Genomic DNA, 17494 nt, shown 5'->3' with positions numbered 1-17494 from the left:
TCCCATCAGCAGGCAGATGCCCAGCCAGTCTTTGAGCAGCAGCTACCTTGGAAAGTACCTCCAGTTTTATTGCTGATCATGACATTCTGTGGTATGAAACATCCCTTTGGTCAGTTTGGATCAACTGTCCAGCTGTGTCCTCTCCCAAGCTCTCGCTCACTTCCAGCCTACCTGCTAGGAGGGCAGCACGAGGAATAGAGATGGCCTTGATGGAACTAAAACATTGGTGTGTTATCTACACTACTTTGGTCACAAATCTGATACACAGCACCGTATGGGCTACTATGAAGAAAACAAACTCTATCCCAGCTGGATCAGTACACCTACAAACCCCTCCAGCAGCTCTGCTTTGCTGTGATTTTTCATGTGACGGTGTGTGCGGGCACCTGGCATCCATCTGGGGTTAACCCACCACACCACAGTTGTAGATCAAGAACCCACAGAAGTAAAATTACTGCGTTTGTTAGCTTTGAAAAAATCCCATTCTATAATTTCTTTTTCTCACCTAGAGCTCTCCCTGAAATCCTCCGGCCTTGTAGAAAATACACCTATTTCCAGATGGCAGCAGATGATAAAAGATACAGAATGATTCAGTCTTGTTTCTTGCTTTTTTTCCTCCCAGAGCTGCAGGTTTGTGGGTTTGTAGTTTTTGCCCAGTATAAGAAGATAATAAAGCAATAAAAATGCTTAATCTTATTGCCATGTTTCAGCTGTGTGCTCTTAACACATAACTTATGGGGGCATTCGTTTAATAGAAAAGCACTTCCCAAAGTGGAAGATGGCTTCATGTTTTTCTCTGTTTTCTAAAAACATTTTCCCTAATGCTCAAGACATGTTCCCGATGTCTGCCATTTGTTCTTCCTGCCTTTCAGCCTCCTTTCTCCCCATTATTAGCACATTAGGGACTAAGGAGTGGTAATCTTTAATGGCAACAAGAACTGCAGCAGGCTGTGACTGCTGAATGTGAAGAATAAAAATTTCTAATAATATAAAATGGTGGATGCTGGTTGCAGGCTTTGCATGCTCTGCAAATTATCCTTTTCTTGTTTTCCCTTTGATTCCTTCCATCTGAGTTTACTCCATGTAGTTAGTGTGTTGCTGCAGTCCCGGTAAACACATTACAGTCCTCAGGGGTGACAGGACTGTGACCTTAGGGGAACAACTGAGGAGGAGATTATTCCTATAATGTCTAAATAATTGATGGAAGGACATGGGTTTCTGAAAAGGGTAAGTCAGAGCACCTAAATTATGTCCCGATTTATTTATTTATTGTGTTTCTGCTATAGAGGGAGCCTAATGAGACTGATATCCTCGTGACAGTATCTTAAGGGTCATCAAGCTCTGTAAGTTCAGGGGAGAGATGAGCTATACCTGTAAGGAGAAGGAAGGGTTAGTTATGAACCACCAGTGCAGCCTTTGGCTTCTCCTGGGAGTGACCCAAGTCCCTGGCATGGTATGGAAAGCCTTGGGACTCTGTCAGAGGTAGAGCAGCCCCTGAGCAAGACGTGCTCGTGAGATGTGGAGCTGCTTTGTACAGTGACCACCTTTGTGGTAAGACTTTTTCCATGTGAAAAAAAAATATGCAGTCTAACACAGGCATGACTTCCAGGGTGGATTTTACCGCTGAGCATACTGTGACCAAGTACAGCTGTGCTTACCTGGGCAAGAGGAGTTAAACCCTAATGCATCAGAGTTTAAGCTAGCCTTGATTTGTGAGAGACTAGGAATAAATTTGACGTAATAAAAAGTATTGTGCAGCTAAATTTTTGTACCTTTGGAAGCATCCTCTGCTGGTTTCATGACTGGGCTGGATGTGTTTCTGCTGTTGTCTGCTATAATGTCCTTCTAGTGCAAGGATCCCTGGATGGAATTGGCACTTATGTTCCTCTTCTGGACTTTGAAAGCCTTATAATAACTGACTGTTGCAGTGGAGGAAGGATTATCTTTTGAATCTTCAGAAGAGGAAGTTACTGAATTAAGTTTCACAGGGGTGTGTTGGGGTCCTATTTGGAAAGCTAGAAAAGAGCTTTATTAAATTTGCAGGCAGCAATAGGCTGCGGGGACTTCCAGCACTGCAGAGAATTCAAGTTGACCTTGAGAAAATGCAGAAATGCTGTGGAAACATTAGTTCCACTTTAACAGAGGTAAGAGCAAAGCTCTGTGCTCAGGAAAGACAGTTCTGAGCTGCACAGATGCAGAATGGGGAATGACTAACAAGGTAGAAATTCTGCTGAAGAAAGGCCGGGATGCGAACGGATCGTTCACTGAATGCAGGCCAAGCTATTGCATCTGACATTTATCAAGCCATTGCAAAAGAAGCAAATGTGCTGTGCTGTGTAAACAGGAGTGTTGTCTGATGGAGTGCCTTCTCCATCCAGCATTGCTGCAGTCTCAGCTGGAGTAGCTGCTCCTGCGTGGGCACAGTACTCCACCCACAAGGGGCTCCAAATGGAAGTGGCAGCTGAAATCATCAGGGACCTCGCAGGTGAGATGTATGAGGAAGGGGTTGAAGGAAGCAGTGGTTTAAGATACAGAAGAGACAGCAGAGGTTAATGTGATAACAGTTTATCGCAGAGGTTATTATGATAGTAGTAAAAGTAGTAAAGAGATTTAAATATCAGCAAGAAGCAGTAAGTGTAGGTATTAAGAAAAAGAGTCAAAGGATCTTGAACACTCAAGTTTCTGAAAATAGCTTGTAGGCTAACACAAAGGAAGCCTAAGGAATGAAATCCAACTATTGTAGCTGGGCAACTGAAAGGCTGCGAAGCCTGATAGTGGGGCTTTTAAACAGTTCGGTATAAATGAGCTATAAATGCCTGTACCACACTGGGAGACCAGCAAAGGCCAATATAAGACAGTGTGGGAGTTAATGGAGAAGCTGTTGTAAATCTCGCCTGGGGCATGGACACGATTTCTCAGTGTCTTGACACTCTTATATAAAGTCCAGAAACCTGTCATTGGCTCTGCTCCCATAAGGCCATAGCAAGTGCTTGAATAAACAGTAGCATAGCAGAATAGAATTTAGGATTATTTAGATGCAAAACTTGTTTTGTGTTTATATTCCTACTGGCAATTAACATGTAGTTTTTGTCTTATATTTTAGGTAGTTTGTTGCATTTGGTGTCCTGTTTTATTTTCTTCTTTTGCCTTCAATTTGAAGTCTTTTATGAAATCCATGTGGCTGATTCCTTCCAAGATGACTACAAGGACTGCTTTGTAGTTCTACCTTATAATATATTTTATGTAGTTTTATGCACTAGTGTCTGCCATAATCTCCCAGCTGATATATGAATAGATTAATAAATGTAGAAGTGTATCTTCTAGGCCAACACTTCTATTATCGTCATTGAGAATGCAATAAAACTGATTCACTGTTCATGAAAGCATGCAAGAAAAGGGAAACCCACTGAATTTATTACAAGGCTATTCAATATATTTTATTACTAGAAGAAATTCATATACAGTTACATTTTCAGATGGTTTAAAATGTTCAGGGAGGTAGATAACAGGAAGTTAATTTTGCAGTCTGATAGGAGGTACTTGGTACTGTGGTATCCATACTGAGTCACCTATCTGGAAATTTTAATTCAGTTTTGTCAATAATTGTTTAACTTCAAAATATTTTTATATTAAATATGAACAAAAAAGAGTGATAAATGTAAAATGGAACATCTTAAAACAACTTTGGCTGTCAATCAGAGTATTGTATTTTTGTTTGTTTGTTTGTTTGTTTGTTTCAGTATTGTTATTAGCTCTAAATAAAGCAAATTAGGAAGATGAGACATTTAGACTATAGATTAGTTCCCAGAAAGGTGGTTTTGATGCAGGCTACTGGATGAAACATAGAAGCAACCAGAGCTTGAGTTTAAGTGTAAGTATTGGTGTAAACATACTATCTTTTTCCTACACAAGCAGTCCTGAAGTGTGAGGCAGATGCATGTGTAAGTGGTGCAGAAGTGTTGACTCCTTTCTTTTTTTCTTACCTTTTAAATACATGTGACCACTTGCAGAGGAAGCGCAAGTTGGTGCTTGCTTTCAGACCTCAGCATCCCATTCCCTATGCTGTGGTAGCACGTGTCTGTCTGGCACTAGCAGGGTGTTCATGTCTTGAAACCAGCTGAGACCTTAGGCAGTGCTACGCAGGCAAGAGAGGATTTTAATATGTCTGGAGTAAAGAATAAGAAATTGTATCCCTAATAAAGAGGAATAAAATGATATAAAAAAGAGCCTCTCGATGTGATTCACAACAGCCGCCTACCAGGGAGACTCTATGAGTATCCTTGGGGATTCTTCTGGCTCACATTGATGGAAAGGGAGGACTGGGCTAAGGGATACTTTAGGTAAGTGGATAGACATTTCTTTATACATTTTTTAGAGATGAATGCTTATTAAAATGCTGGATCAAGGGGCTGGGATAGTAATATAAGCACATGTGGAAATAATGTACTGAAAAAGCTCTGTGGTTTCATATGGAGAAAAAAGATAGCAGCCAGCTCTAGCTTAGTGGGCAACTAATTAAGCCAGCAATCTCTCTGTACATTGTATTCTAAATTCAGTACAAAGGCATGTATCAGCAAGGTGCCATATGACTTTTCCTTTATAGTTTGCAGTCGATTTCAGGAATGAACTATGCACCATCACCATAGCGATCATTTAAAGATGAATGGGTTGCCTGGATGTTAGATGAGACTCAGTATGATTAATGTGTCTTGTTCCTGTGCGTGATCATTTTCCTTGGTCATTTGTTCACACACAGGTAAAGCTTGTTGTTTCTCCCTCCCTGATTTTAATTGGATCTTAGAATGATAAAAATATGAACATTTTTAATGTTTAACATTAAATTATATCGAGACAGTTGTAAGGAGTGAGTTTGCCATTGCTACATATTCTGCTCACTCCATTTAAAACGGGGTGCTGTGTTTCATGATTCCTTCCCCAACTCCATCCACTATTTCTCCAATACACAGAGACCAACCACAGTCTAGAAGACTTTTATTACAGGATACAGGAGAAGCAACCCCCCCCCCAAAAAAAAGGTGTGAATTCTTCATGCGGAAGCACAGCGTGTGGTCTCAAAATGGCACCTCTCACCAAAGGAGTATGAGACATTTAACAGTGCATTATGTGGAAAACAAAACCTAAGTGTGACCTGCCTCAGCTGCTTCTCTAGTTTCATTCTTTTTCCACTTATTCATAATGACCTTATTCTTCTACATTTGCAACAAGTAGGACTGGGATAATGCTGCACAAAGTCAAATACAAGAACATCCTCAAACAAAAACCTAAACCCTGAGTCTCCCTAGATTAGCACATTTCATCTGGCAACTGGTGGGGCACATCTGGCTTGCAGGAGGTTCATATCTAGCCCTTTTCCCTGGAGGTGATTGAAAAGCAGTTATGTGAACCACAAGCAAAGCCAAGTGCCACCTTGTGCTCCCCAAGCCTGGGTGGCTGCAGGCACAGGGAGGCAATGAGAGGGGCAGTGAGCAAGGGGGGCTGCATGCAGCATGAGCAGCCTGGCAGGCAGTGCTTGCTGTTCACACTGTCTTGCCCCAAGGCCCCGGTGTGAGCAGCTATCTCCCACCTAGAGCAGCGGCCAGCCTCTGTCCCTGCTCACTGGCCAAAAAATACTTTTGATGATGGGATGTGAGTCTGTCTGGGAGACACAGGGAAAGCTGGCTGTGTGGAAGAAGGAAAGCAAGGGAGAGAGAAGGAACAAAACTTTAATCAGGCTGATGTTGGACTATCGGTGCTAGATCAATGTATGCATCAGTATTTATTCTGTGCTAGCGGCAGCAGAACTGACTCTTCAGGCTGACATTGCATGACTTGTTTTACAGGTCACAAAGCACATTCCTACATGTGTTCAAGATGCATTTTATTGGCCTGAACATGAATCTCTTGCTCTACAACACATGCAGTGTACCTATAATGTAGATCACTCCACAAAGGATTTCAAGGAACATGCTAGCATGTTATTGGCCTGAACATGAATCTCTTGCTCTACAGCACATGCAGTGTACCTATAATGTAGATCACTCCACAAAGGATTTCAAGGAACATGCTAGCATGTTCATGCTAGCATGAACAAGCCCAGCAACAATGTCAAGCTGCAGTGGAAAAAGGCAAACAACAGGCTCCAGTGTATAAACAAGAGCACACTTGGGAGACACGTGATGCCCTTCCACTCCTCAGCTACTGAGATCACCACGGCTGTGTTTTGTTGAGGTCTGCAACAGGAAACCAGTGGTCTGACTGTGGAGCTCCCAGGGGCAGACAACAAGGGTTGTCTAGAAAGCACAGCCACCACAGGAAGGTTAAATGAATTAGGGTTGCTTGAAGCCCCTGGAGGTAAGGGGTGGGACAATATTTTTCTCTGTCAGCTATGCCTAGCTATATCAAAAACTCTTGAAGCTGAGGAGAATAATTTGTTTGCTGTAACCATAAAAGGTAAGACTAGAAGCAGGTCATTAAATTGCAGAAAGTTTCAGTTTAAACATCAGGGAGAACCTTCCTAAGAGGACAAACAAACTGTGGGACAGGCTGTTGTGGGAGGCAGCCTGCTTCTTCAGCAAGAAGAACAGGTTAGACAAACATCTGCTAATAATGACCTGGGTCTATATGAGTCTGTCTAGGTGGTGGAGATGGGTTAAGTACTCTTTTGATGTCCTTTCCTGTGTTGTTTTGTTATGAGCTGATGTCTGCAAGCTCTGCTGCAGCGGTACAGCATTGGACCGCTTTTATAAGAGACCTACTGAGACATGCAAGGTGTAACTTTCTGCTGATGCTAAGGTATGTGCTGAAAAACTGCTTTGAATTCACTGGAGTTACAGTGGGGTTACATGGTATAAATGAAAATTTAGCCCATAATTCTCTCCATAAGTCAATGGTGATTCTTAAAAGCACAGTTGGGCTGCCAGCACATTGGACTTCTGATTCATAACAGGGTTCACAGTATTTTCAGAATGAAACATTCTTGAAAATGCCTCATTGGAAAATATAGGATCAGGCATCCTATAAGAAGAAGTATCAGATACGGTGATTTGAATTTCTGAGTCTTTCAGGGGAGTCTATGGCTAATAAACATGAGCAGGCAACCTAACTACAGATCTGAGTTGCATAAACGTACACCATGTAACTTTCTCCCAGGGTGTTCCTAAGGTGAAGCCGAATCATATCATAGGTTTTTGTAGCTTACAAAGCCCAGCTCCTGGTTATTATAAGGAGATTTAAATGATGTCTTTGTGACTGCTGGTTAAAGCTGTGTTGTTAGATTACAGCGTGCAGATTCAGCTCTACAGAATATAAGCAAGCTACCTGGGGAGTGTTTTCATTAGTAGCTACGATTCCATGCCAATCATATCATATTTCTCCTGAACTTTCCTACTTTTTCAGCATTTTCTTTCCCAAGGATAAAATCAAAATGTTAGAGGTTACAAAACCAGAAAAGTGATTCTGACTGTACCTTGGGCACATAATAACACTCATAGAAAGCAAGATTGTGATAACCGAGATAACAAGAACACTTCTGATTTTTAGTTACACTTTTCCATGAAACCAGAGCTCACGTTTGTCTATCCAAACAGATGTTAAACAAAGGAACTATTTAACACCAAATTAAGTGTGCTGAAGCCAGGTTGTTAGGCAGAAGCACAGCTCTACACCCACTACTTTAAAATATATGTATGGATGGGGCTGGCATGGTCCCAATGCTTCCTAGGATCGTATTTCTTGCTGTACTTACAGTTGTGCCACATTTTAAGTGCTGTGGCTGGGTGTGCAAGGGTCTTAGGAGTCCAGGACTACACAAGACCCCAAGAGTCAGAGCCCTTCTAGAGTATCATAGGTTTAGGAGTCCTCATGAACTTAGTCAAGTAAGTCGTGCTGTTGCTGTTCCCTGGCACTGAGGTGGCGGGGCAAAACGTCCCCTTATTTAAGTGACTAATTATCTATCACATGCAATACATTCACTGAGATGCTGGAAAGTGCAGTGTAACTGGTGGTTTCGTGTTTTATCACACACTGCTTCTCCAGGAAAGGCTGTGCTGAGATTGAACCTTGAAGGGGTCAGCCGTGCAGCAGAGTACTGTAGGGCATTACTCTAGGTAGGAGGCACTGCCTGCCAGACACGGCTGTGGGCAACGACAGCTGACAGCCACTGGCCTGATTATACAAAACAGAAACAACCCCTGTTTCCTTGGGAAGCTGATGCGATTGCAGGATGGAGGTTGAGGACACGGCTAATAAAACTGGGAATTTATCTTTTCCTGGTGAGAAAGAGCACTACGTCTGGAGAGAGAACAAGGAAGGATATAGAGATGTCCCGACATCTTTAAAGTTTTAGCTCTTGAAAAATTCTTTAGCACTGCTCTGCATCTTTTCAAATATCCCATTAACATTTACAGAAGGAAGTCTATCGTGGTTGTTCAGCCACACTGCTTGCTAGAGCTGCTAGTCACCATTTCAAGTGACCAAATGACAGAGAATGTAGCTGGTGTACTGCACACCCTTGTCAAAAAGAAATCAACCAAATCCAGCCTGCAGGATTACGTGGGAGCAGTGATAACTGTAGGGATTTTTGACCTCTGCAAGTTACTAGTTTTGCATATCCACATGTGTATGGCTTGAATAGAAGCACAGCAGTTTGTTATTTTCTGTTCTACAGCTTGCAGCTGTAGAACACTTTAAATCTGAATTTGTCCCAAATCTGTGAAATCCCCAGTGATGTAGGTCTTACATCCTGGCAGAAGTTCAACTCAGCATCCCCAAATGAGTGTTGATGAGGTATGCGCTCTCATCAGATACTTTCTATATTTCCATCCTTGTGGAGTGCAGCTGCCCATGAAAGAAGCCACAATACTGGGACAGAGCAAATACCAGAATTGCTGCCCTTGAGTAGCTGTAGTTTCACCATCTGAGAAACAACTGATTGCATCCATTTTAAATATTAACTGCTGTGTTATTAACTTTTTTTTAGTTATTATTTCTTGGTGAGAGCAGTAATCCAAACATTAGCACAAACTGGTGCACGCCTTGCAGCACTTAGAGCATAGGGAGAGGCATGGAATTTTCTTTGGAGGCCACCAATGAGTCTCAGCTGAGGCACCTTCTCAAAGTGGGGATGTAATGCTTAGCCACCAGCTGCACGTATTTTGATTTTTTTTAGGCCATCTTCAAGTACTTATGTTGAATATTCCAGAATCAGAAATGGAGGTGAATTTCAGTTCTTGGTTTCTGAAAATCCCAGAGTCCCAGCAAGCTGTAAGTGAACTGCTCCTTTGAAAATGAGCTCACTGCTGTCCAGTGACCTAACTACAATTCTAAAAGCTTACTGGTAGGTTCACACTGGAAAAACATTGCCAATAGTCAAAATTAAAAAATTTGCATGCACAGTATTGGCATAACTTGGGTATTGTCTAGTGAGAAAGCCTGGAAGGGTCTGAGAACCAGGTAACAAAAGTTTTTTTTCCTTTTTCTCCTAATGCCAACAGCCCAATGTAACTCTAGTTTTACTCCTCAGCGTGCTGTATTGGATTTTATCTGGTTTTATTAGAGTAGCCAGTTTTTGTGCAAGTCTTTCCATACATGAAGTTAAGCAGAGAAAATAAAAGAGGTAGAAAGATCAAATGACCATGTTGTTAGGTTTTTTTCCTTTTATTACTTGCAGCAGAGCATACAAATCTTATGTACCATCATATTCTATGAAGGAGGCTGATGCACAAGCAGGAGAGGTTCACATATAATTTGTCATTGAAAATTTCAGGTTTTTAGGTTACTTGGGAAGTGCCACTGGTTTAGAGAAAATGCACATTCAGCCACTCTCCGTTTTCACTGGATCCTATGCATAAACCATCCTATTACAGAGTCCTAAAGCCACAGGAACTTACCAACTTTCCTTTCAAGCTTCCAGATGATCTACAAGTATTTCAGTAAGTCTTGTGTAGACTCCTGATACAAAATTAGATCCCTTAATTACAGAAAGAATTTACAGTTTGAAGATTTTTTAAACGGGATTTTCTTTTAAACATAGTTATGGAGAGATAGCTGGCTTTATAAAAGCATATCAGATAAGTATTTCAGATACATTCACTAAAAGATTTTGCAAACAAAGCAATTTTTTAAAAGCTCTAGAGGCAGTGTAGACCCCAGCTGCCATGCGCAGCAAATTCCCATTTTGAAAAAGCTCCTGAAACTGATTGTAAATGATGCACTAATTTCCTAAAGAAAGGGATTTGCTGAAACCAGGTTCTACTTCAGGTCAACCTTCTAGACAGCCTTTCAGGTGCTAAACTAATGGAATATGGTGTCGAGCCTCAGCTGAGTTTAACTTAACTAAAAAACTTGTCAATCAAAAATATTGATTGACAAATTATCTGACAAGTCAGATTATGAAACAGCTGATTCATGTTCTTTTTCCTAGGGTGCGTGAAACTTCAGGCATGCACACATAGTATCCAATTTTAAAACAGGTCAGGACTTAGTGCACATGCACAGACACTGACTGTGTCATTACTGTTAACTGGGACAACTAAGGAATCCTTCTCAGTGACCCCAACCCACCTATGTCAGACATCGTACAATCATAGAGCAAAAATATGGTCCCTACTCCAGCTGACTCACTGTCAACACATGAAACAGGGAGGACACAGAAGGATGCAAACAGATGAAGGGACATGAAGAAATAGCAAGAGAACTACAAAGCAGCAGGTAGATTGTGTAGTGAATGTCTGGTAGAGCTCAGGCATAGACAAAATTGCAGACAAGGTCCTTGCATTTTCTCTTTGAATCTCATTAAAGCATCAACAACTATAAACTTACTTTAACTGTGTAATTAACTGGGGCTTGTGCTGCTTTGCATAACTAGTACTTTAAAGGCATGTAAAGATAATTAATATTAGTTTGTTTAGAAGCCTTAGTGGTGTCATGATCAGTTTTAAGGGTCAGAGGAAGAACTGTGATGGGACTTGATTTCAGCTATAAACTTTTGAAGTGATTGCATGTTTGGGGGTGACGGATTGCTTCTTGTTTTAAATGTTAAAAAAATTTGCCTTTCATTGTTTTTATTAATCCCCCATGTAGCTAAATAGTTATTCTGGAAATACCATTAAAAAGGATTAAAAATAAATGTTTCCCATAAGAGACTTTTCATCATTGCATTCAGTCTTCTCCATGGAAAGCAGTAATTTTAAAATGCAGTTGAATGTCAAAGCTCTGCAGATGTGATTTTTGTGATTTTTAAAAGAAGAAGTTAATTAAGTAGAAGTGACACCCACCTGATTAAATTTTCTCTCTTTTGGATGACTGCTGCTCCATCTCTGTGTGCAAAACTAGTGAGTGGAAAAATCACTCAAGAAACTGAGAAATGAAAGAAATTAAAAGAACCCTAAAAATGTTGTCTGTGTCCTGTTCAGCAAATACTATCTTCATAAAAAGAAAGGATGACCATGGTATTCTGGAACTGCCTTGCCATGCAGAAGGTGATTCAGAAATGGAGGAGGTCTAGAAGGACGGTGGGGGTGGTGAGGAGAAAGAGAGAATTCCAGATTTAATAACATTGGAAAATGTGAATCAAACCTGAACTCCATTAAAGTTTCCTGATTTCTGTCCTGAAATTTGGAAATATCAGAACTGTACAATTTCTCCAGTGGCTTAATACTTGACTTTTTGCAGCTTGGGAAGAGATGATAAAGCAACTCAATTCAGAGTTAGCTCCAGAGAGCTCCTGCATCTTAGACACAAATGCTGCTGAGTACTGTAATAAAGCCAACAGTTTTATGCCTCCAAGAGATTGACCTCATTGCAAGGGCTTAGGAAGGAAAGTATTTTAGGACTGGGAAAATCTTTATCAGCCAACTATACTGGGAAATGTTTGGGTCCAAGAGAAGGGTAACATTATTGTGTAGGTAAAAAAGACATATGCTCATCTGGCTGTACTTCAGAATGCTGTATATACTGCTCTTTATGTGGTATGTGATGTATATGAACATCTGGAACAAACAGTATTTTCGATAAACAGTTGGTGCTACAAGAATTTTGTACTCTATCACATACCCAGAGGTCTATTAGAAGGTTTACAAAAGCTGAGCACTTTATTGCAAGGGTTGAAATTTGAAACAACAGGAAAATAATCAAGAAGTGGATGAAGATCTCCAGACATACATGCTTTACCTGTCAAACTGAGCCACAAGCACAAGGGCCTCCTGAGTGTCCCATTTTGAGAGTTCAAGATGGCTCAGAGGGCTGTTTTGGCCTGAGGTTTATTATTGCCTTGTGCACTGGGATAAAAGAAAGAATATTGGTCATGTTGATGTAATTCCAGGAGAAACCTGCAGAAATTTCTCTTTGCTTTTCTCTTTCTTTTTGATGCTGAATGTGAATTTTCCAAACCATAATATTGAGAGATTTCTATTTTGAGGGTGTTTCACAATGAGTACATTACATATCTTTGCAATGTCATCATTCACCATTTTATGTCAATGATTTCATTCTGTAAAAGTTGTAATTCACCATAAAGTTAGGGAAAAAGACTATAAAACTTTGCTGGAATTGTAGAAAAATTGTGAAGTTTAACTCACCTAACAGAAGCTTGGAAATTTTAGTAAGCTGATGTTCAGATTTGATTCAAACATTCCAGATTCACTGAGTTGTGATAGTTTTCCCAAAATGATCTTCCTTAAGGTCGAGATTAGGGTCAAATATTAGGGTTAGGTCTTTAGGTTAGGACTTTGGGTTAAGTCTCAAGGTTAAGTCTAGGGTTAAGTCTTAGGGTTAAGTCTAGTTTAATCTTAGGGTTAAGTCTTAAAGTTCAGTCTTAGGGTTAAGTCGTAGGGTTAAGTCTAAAGGTTGAGTCTCTGGGTTAAGTCTTACATTTAAGTCTTAATGTGTAAGTTTTAAAGTTGAGTATTAGGGTTAATTCTTAGGGTCGATTCTTTTGGTTGAGTCTTAGGGTCGAGTCTTTAGGTTGACTTTTAGGGTCACGTCTTTCTGTTGAGTCTTAGGGTCGAGTTTTTGGGTTAAGTCTTAGGGTTAAGCCTTAGGGTTGAGTGTTAAGATTGAGTCTTAGGGTTAAGTCATAGCGTTAAGTCTTAGGGTTAAGTCTTAGGGTCGAGTCTTTCGGTTGAGTCTCAGGGTCGAATCTTTGGGTCGAGTCTTAAGGTCAAGTCTTAGGGTTAAGTCTTAGGGTTAAGTCTTAAAGGTTAAGTCTTAGGTTGAAATCTAAAGGTTAACTCTTAAGGTTGAGTCTTAGGGTTATGTCTTTGGGTTAAGTCTTAAGGTTGAGCCGTAGGGTAGAATCTTAGGGTAAAGTCTGAGGGTTGAGTCTTAGGGTCGAGTCTTAGGGTTAAGTCTTAGGGTTAAGTCTTAAGGTTGAGTCTTACGGTTAAGTCTTAAAGGTTAAGTCTTAGGGTAGAGACTTAGGGTTAAATATTAGGCTTAGGTCTTTAGGTTAAGACTCCGACTTAAGTCTCAAGGTTAAGTTTAGGGTAAAGTCTTCAGTTTATTCTTAGGGTTAAGTATTAGGGTTAAGTCTTTCAGTTGAGTCTTAGGGTCAAGTCTTTCGGTTAAGTCTTACGGTTAACAACCTTAAGGTTGAGTCTTTGGGTTAAGTCTTAGGGTTAAGTCTTAGTGTTAAGTCTTAGGGTTGGAACTTAGGGTTAAGTCTTAAGGTTGAGTCTTGAGGTTGAATCTTTGGGTTAAGTCTTACAGTTCAGTCTTAGGGTTAAGTCTTAAAGTCGAGTCTTTGGGTCGAGTCTTTGGTTGAGTCTCAGGGTTGAGTTATGGGTCGAGTCTTAGGGTTAAGTAGTGGGGTGGAGTTTTTAGGGTTAAGTCTTATGGTCGAGTCTTAGGGCCACATCTTAGGGTTATGTCTTAAAGGTTAAGTCTTAGGGTCGAGCCTTTGGGTTAAAGCTTACGGTCGAGTCTTTGGGTTAAGTCTTAAGGTTGAGTCTTTGGGTTTAGTCTTAAGGTCTAGTCATTGAGTTAAGTCTTAGGGTCGAGTCTTAGGGTTAAGTCTTAGGTTTGAGTCTTAAGGTTGAGTCTTAGGGTTGAGTCTTAGGATTAAGTCTTAGGGTTAAATCTTTCTTTCGGTTAAGTCTTAAAGTTGAGTTTTAGGGTTGATTCTTAGGGTTAAGTCTTAGGGTTAAGTCTTTGGGTTAAGTCTTAGGATCGAGTCTTAGGGTTAAGTTTTAGGGTTAAGTCTTAGGGTTAAGTCTTTGGGTTAAGTCTTAAAGTTGAGTCTTAGTGTTGAATCTTAGGGTCGAGTTTTAAAGTTAAGTCTTAGTGTTGAGTCTTAGTGTTAAGCCTTAGAGTTAAGTCTTAAAAGTTAAGTCGAGACTTAGGGTTAAATATTAGGGTTAGGTCTTTAGGTTAAGACTGCGGGTTAAGTCTCAAGGTTAATTTAGGGTTAAGTCTTCAGTGTAATCTTAGGGTTAAATCTTAGGGTTAAGTCTTAAGATTGAGTCTTAGGGTTGAGACTTAGGGTTGAGTCTTAGGGTCAAGTCTGTCGGTTAAGTCTTAAGGTTAACTCTTAAGGTTGAGTCTTAGCGTTAAGTCTTAGTGTTAAGTCTTTCGGTTTAGTCTTAAGGTTGAGTCTTAAGGTCGAGTCTTTGGGTTAAGTCTTACAGTTAAGTCTTAAAATGTTAAGTTTTAAGGTTGAGTATTAGGGTTAAATTTTAGGGTTAAATCTTAGGGTCGAGTCTTTTGCTTGAGTCTTTGGGTTTAGTCTTTCGGTTGAGTCTTAGGGTCGAGTCTTTCGGTTGAGTCTTAGGGTCGAGTCTTTGGGTCCAGTCTTAGGATCGAGTCTTAATGTTAAGTCTTAGGGTTAAGTTTTAATGTTAAGTCTTAAAGTTCAGTCTTAAAGGTTTTGTCTTAGGGTCGAGACTTAGGGTTAAGTCTTAGGGTCAAGTCTTCCGGTTAAGTATTAAGGTTAAGTCTTTCGGTTGAGTCTTACGGTCAAGTCTTTCGATTGAGTCTTAGGGTTGAGTCTTAAGGTTGAGTCTTAGGGTTGAGTCTTAGGGTTAAGCCTTAAAGGTTAAGTCTTTAGGTCAAGTCTTTCGGTTAACTCTTAAGGTTAACGCTCTGAGACTGAGTCTTAAGGTTGAGTCTTTGGGTTAAGTCTTACAGTTAGGTCTTAATGTTAAGCTTTAAGGTTGAGTATTAGGTTTAAGTCTTAGGGTTAAATATTAGGGTTAGGTCTTTAGGTTAAGACTTCGATTTAAGTTTCAAGGTTAATTTAGGGTTACGTCTGAGGGTTAAGTCTTAAAGTTCAGTCATAGGGTTAAGTCTTAAAGTTCTGTCTTAGGGTTGAATCTGAGGGTTGAGTCTCAGGGTTAAGTCTCAGGGTTATTTCATAAATTTCATAATACGCATACATATCCGAAAACCTCTCCCCTAGGCGTCAAGCGGATTCTTCGCATGTGCTGCCCTTAGTTTGGATGGGGCGCTGCTTCCGTCTAGCGAAAAAAATTGGTTACTGCAGCCAATCTATCTCACATAGGCTGCAAAGTTTATTACAGGAATGGAATCAATAAGGGAATTCTTCCCAAGGCCCATATAAGAAGTTGTCTGGCTTCACATCTCAGTGGATGAAGTTCTTAGAGTTAATGTATTCAATTCAACTCGTCTAGATAAAGAGGAAAAAAATCACTCAAGAGAGACTAGGCATACGCTTTTTTCCTCATAAAAACACTAACAACATTGTCTTAAAAATAAAAGAGGTAATGAAACTTTTTATTGTAAAATGTAAGGGCATTAAAGAGAAAATAATTCGATAGACAATACATAAACCTCTCCAGCTCTTTCCCCATGTCTATTTTACATCTGTTTCCAAAAGCTTTCTCGGGTGAATTTCTTTTGTCTTTGAGCAGTGCAACAGATGGTTTGCAAACAGTGCAAGTCTGGTTTTTAAAAATCAATTAAGACTTTGTAATCCCTTTAGATGGGGCACTTTGTATTTAAGAGAAACAAAACCAATCTTGAGTCTTTTCTTTAATGATATGGGCCTATTCACCTCTAAATTACAGAAACAACGTATTTGGTTCTGATCTCTCAAGGAATTTTAATATTCGAACATACTGCACTGTCAAGATCAACAAAGCAGTTTCCTACCATTTGGTCAGCGAGTAATAGGACTGTCTCAAGACTAAATTTCCTTGAACAAATACTGAAGAGATCTTCAAGACTCGGTCCAAACAGCTCCATCACCATTAAATTGTAGTCCCCTTCAGCTCCACACCACTTAATTGTGGGAACGCCCACTAGAAAAAAAGAAACAGTTTATTCAGTATAACAATTTGATTTATATACAAATCTTCAAGGCTCCTAAGATGAATTCTAAGAGGGTCACGACTGTGAATGTCTGTACTCACAGTGAAGCTCAATATTTTATGCAACCTTCAGCCAAGGAAAAGGTGAAAAACTCACCATCACTGAACATTTCATCATCTGTAAGTTGCCCATCCTTAGCATAAAGGACTCCAAATTTAAAATTCACAGGTCCCTGAGAAATAAAACCAAATATTATAGGATAAACAGAAAACAAAAGACCTAAAATAATGTCTCCTCTAAGGACTTTTATATACATATTTTGTATATGTCCTACACATGGGAATATACACTTCATAACAGCTCCATTATATGCTCAAGTAGCAGATACCTAATAATTTACTTTTGATCATAGGTTATTAATTTTATGATATAAGCTGTTTGGCTCCGACAAAGTGCAAAAGTCAGTGATTCCCCATCTCACCCCAGAAAGCAGGTAGCGCAACTTTTGTGGTGCGCTTCAAATGGCTACCGGGGCAATGTGAGAACTACCAACAGAAACCCTTCCTGGCACGTTCTCCAGTGGAGCTGTGCGTGGAGTGTGCCGTGGAGCATTTTGGCTCCGGCTGAGCTCAAAAGTCAGCAGTTCCCCATCTCATCCCAGAAAGCAGGTAGCACAACTTTTGTGGTGTGCTTCACATGGCTATCGGGGCAATGTGAGAACTACCAACAGAAACCCTTACTGGCACCTTCTCTGGTGGAGCTGTGCATGGGGTGTGCCGTGGAGCGTTTTGGCTCTGGCCGAGCTCAAAAGTCAGTGGTTCCCCACCTCATAAATAGGTTTGGCAATGATAGAAAAGTCCGGGATGTGTTTTCTCCAGAACACCAATAACCCTAAGACATGTTGCAGATCCTTTTTCGACTCAGGTATTTTGATCTGTTCTAAGGAAGCAAGGGTATCTGGTGGGATGCATGTCATTCCCCCTTTCCACCAGGTTCCTAGGAATTTCACTTCTTGCGAGGGCTTTTGGACCTTTTCTGGAGGGATCTGCAAACCCAAATTTTCCAAATGTGAAATTATGTTCTGTTGGGTTGTTCCCACATCCTCTATTTCATCTCCCCCTGTTAGAGATATACGCCACATGTACTCTGTTTCGGACTCTTTAGGAAGACGTCCATACTCCCTTTTCAGTTTGGCTAGCTCAGTGGCAGTATATGGTATCTCTTTGGTTGT

The 17494-nt window shown here is 40.4% G+C and overlaps 1 long non-coding RNA gene across 1 annotated transcript; it reads right to left on the bottom strand.

The window, feature by feature from the left end:
- Positions 1 to 15705: 15705 nt before the first annotated feature.
- LOC119148852 lies at positions 15706 to 16523 on the bottom strand. Its single transcript, XR_005104511.1, has 2 exons — positions 16420 to 16523; positions 15706 to 16253 (listed from the first exon to the last, which is right to left on the bottom strand). It is a non-coding gene; the product is annotated as an uncharacterized LOC119148852 (long non-coding RNA).
- Positions 16524 to 17494: the final 971 nt, after the last annotated feature.

Source organism: Falco rusticolus, chromosome 5 (genome assembly GCF_015220075.1).
Source record: "Falco rusticolus isolate bFalRus1 chromosome 5, bFalRus1.pri, whole genome shotgun sequence".
NCBI lineage: Eukaryota > Metazoa > Chordata > Aves > Falconiformes > Falconidae > Falco > Falco rusticolus.
This window is presented reverse-complemented; position numbering and strand designations above follow the sequence as displayed.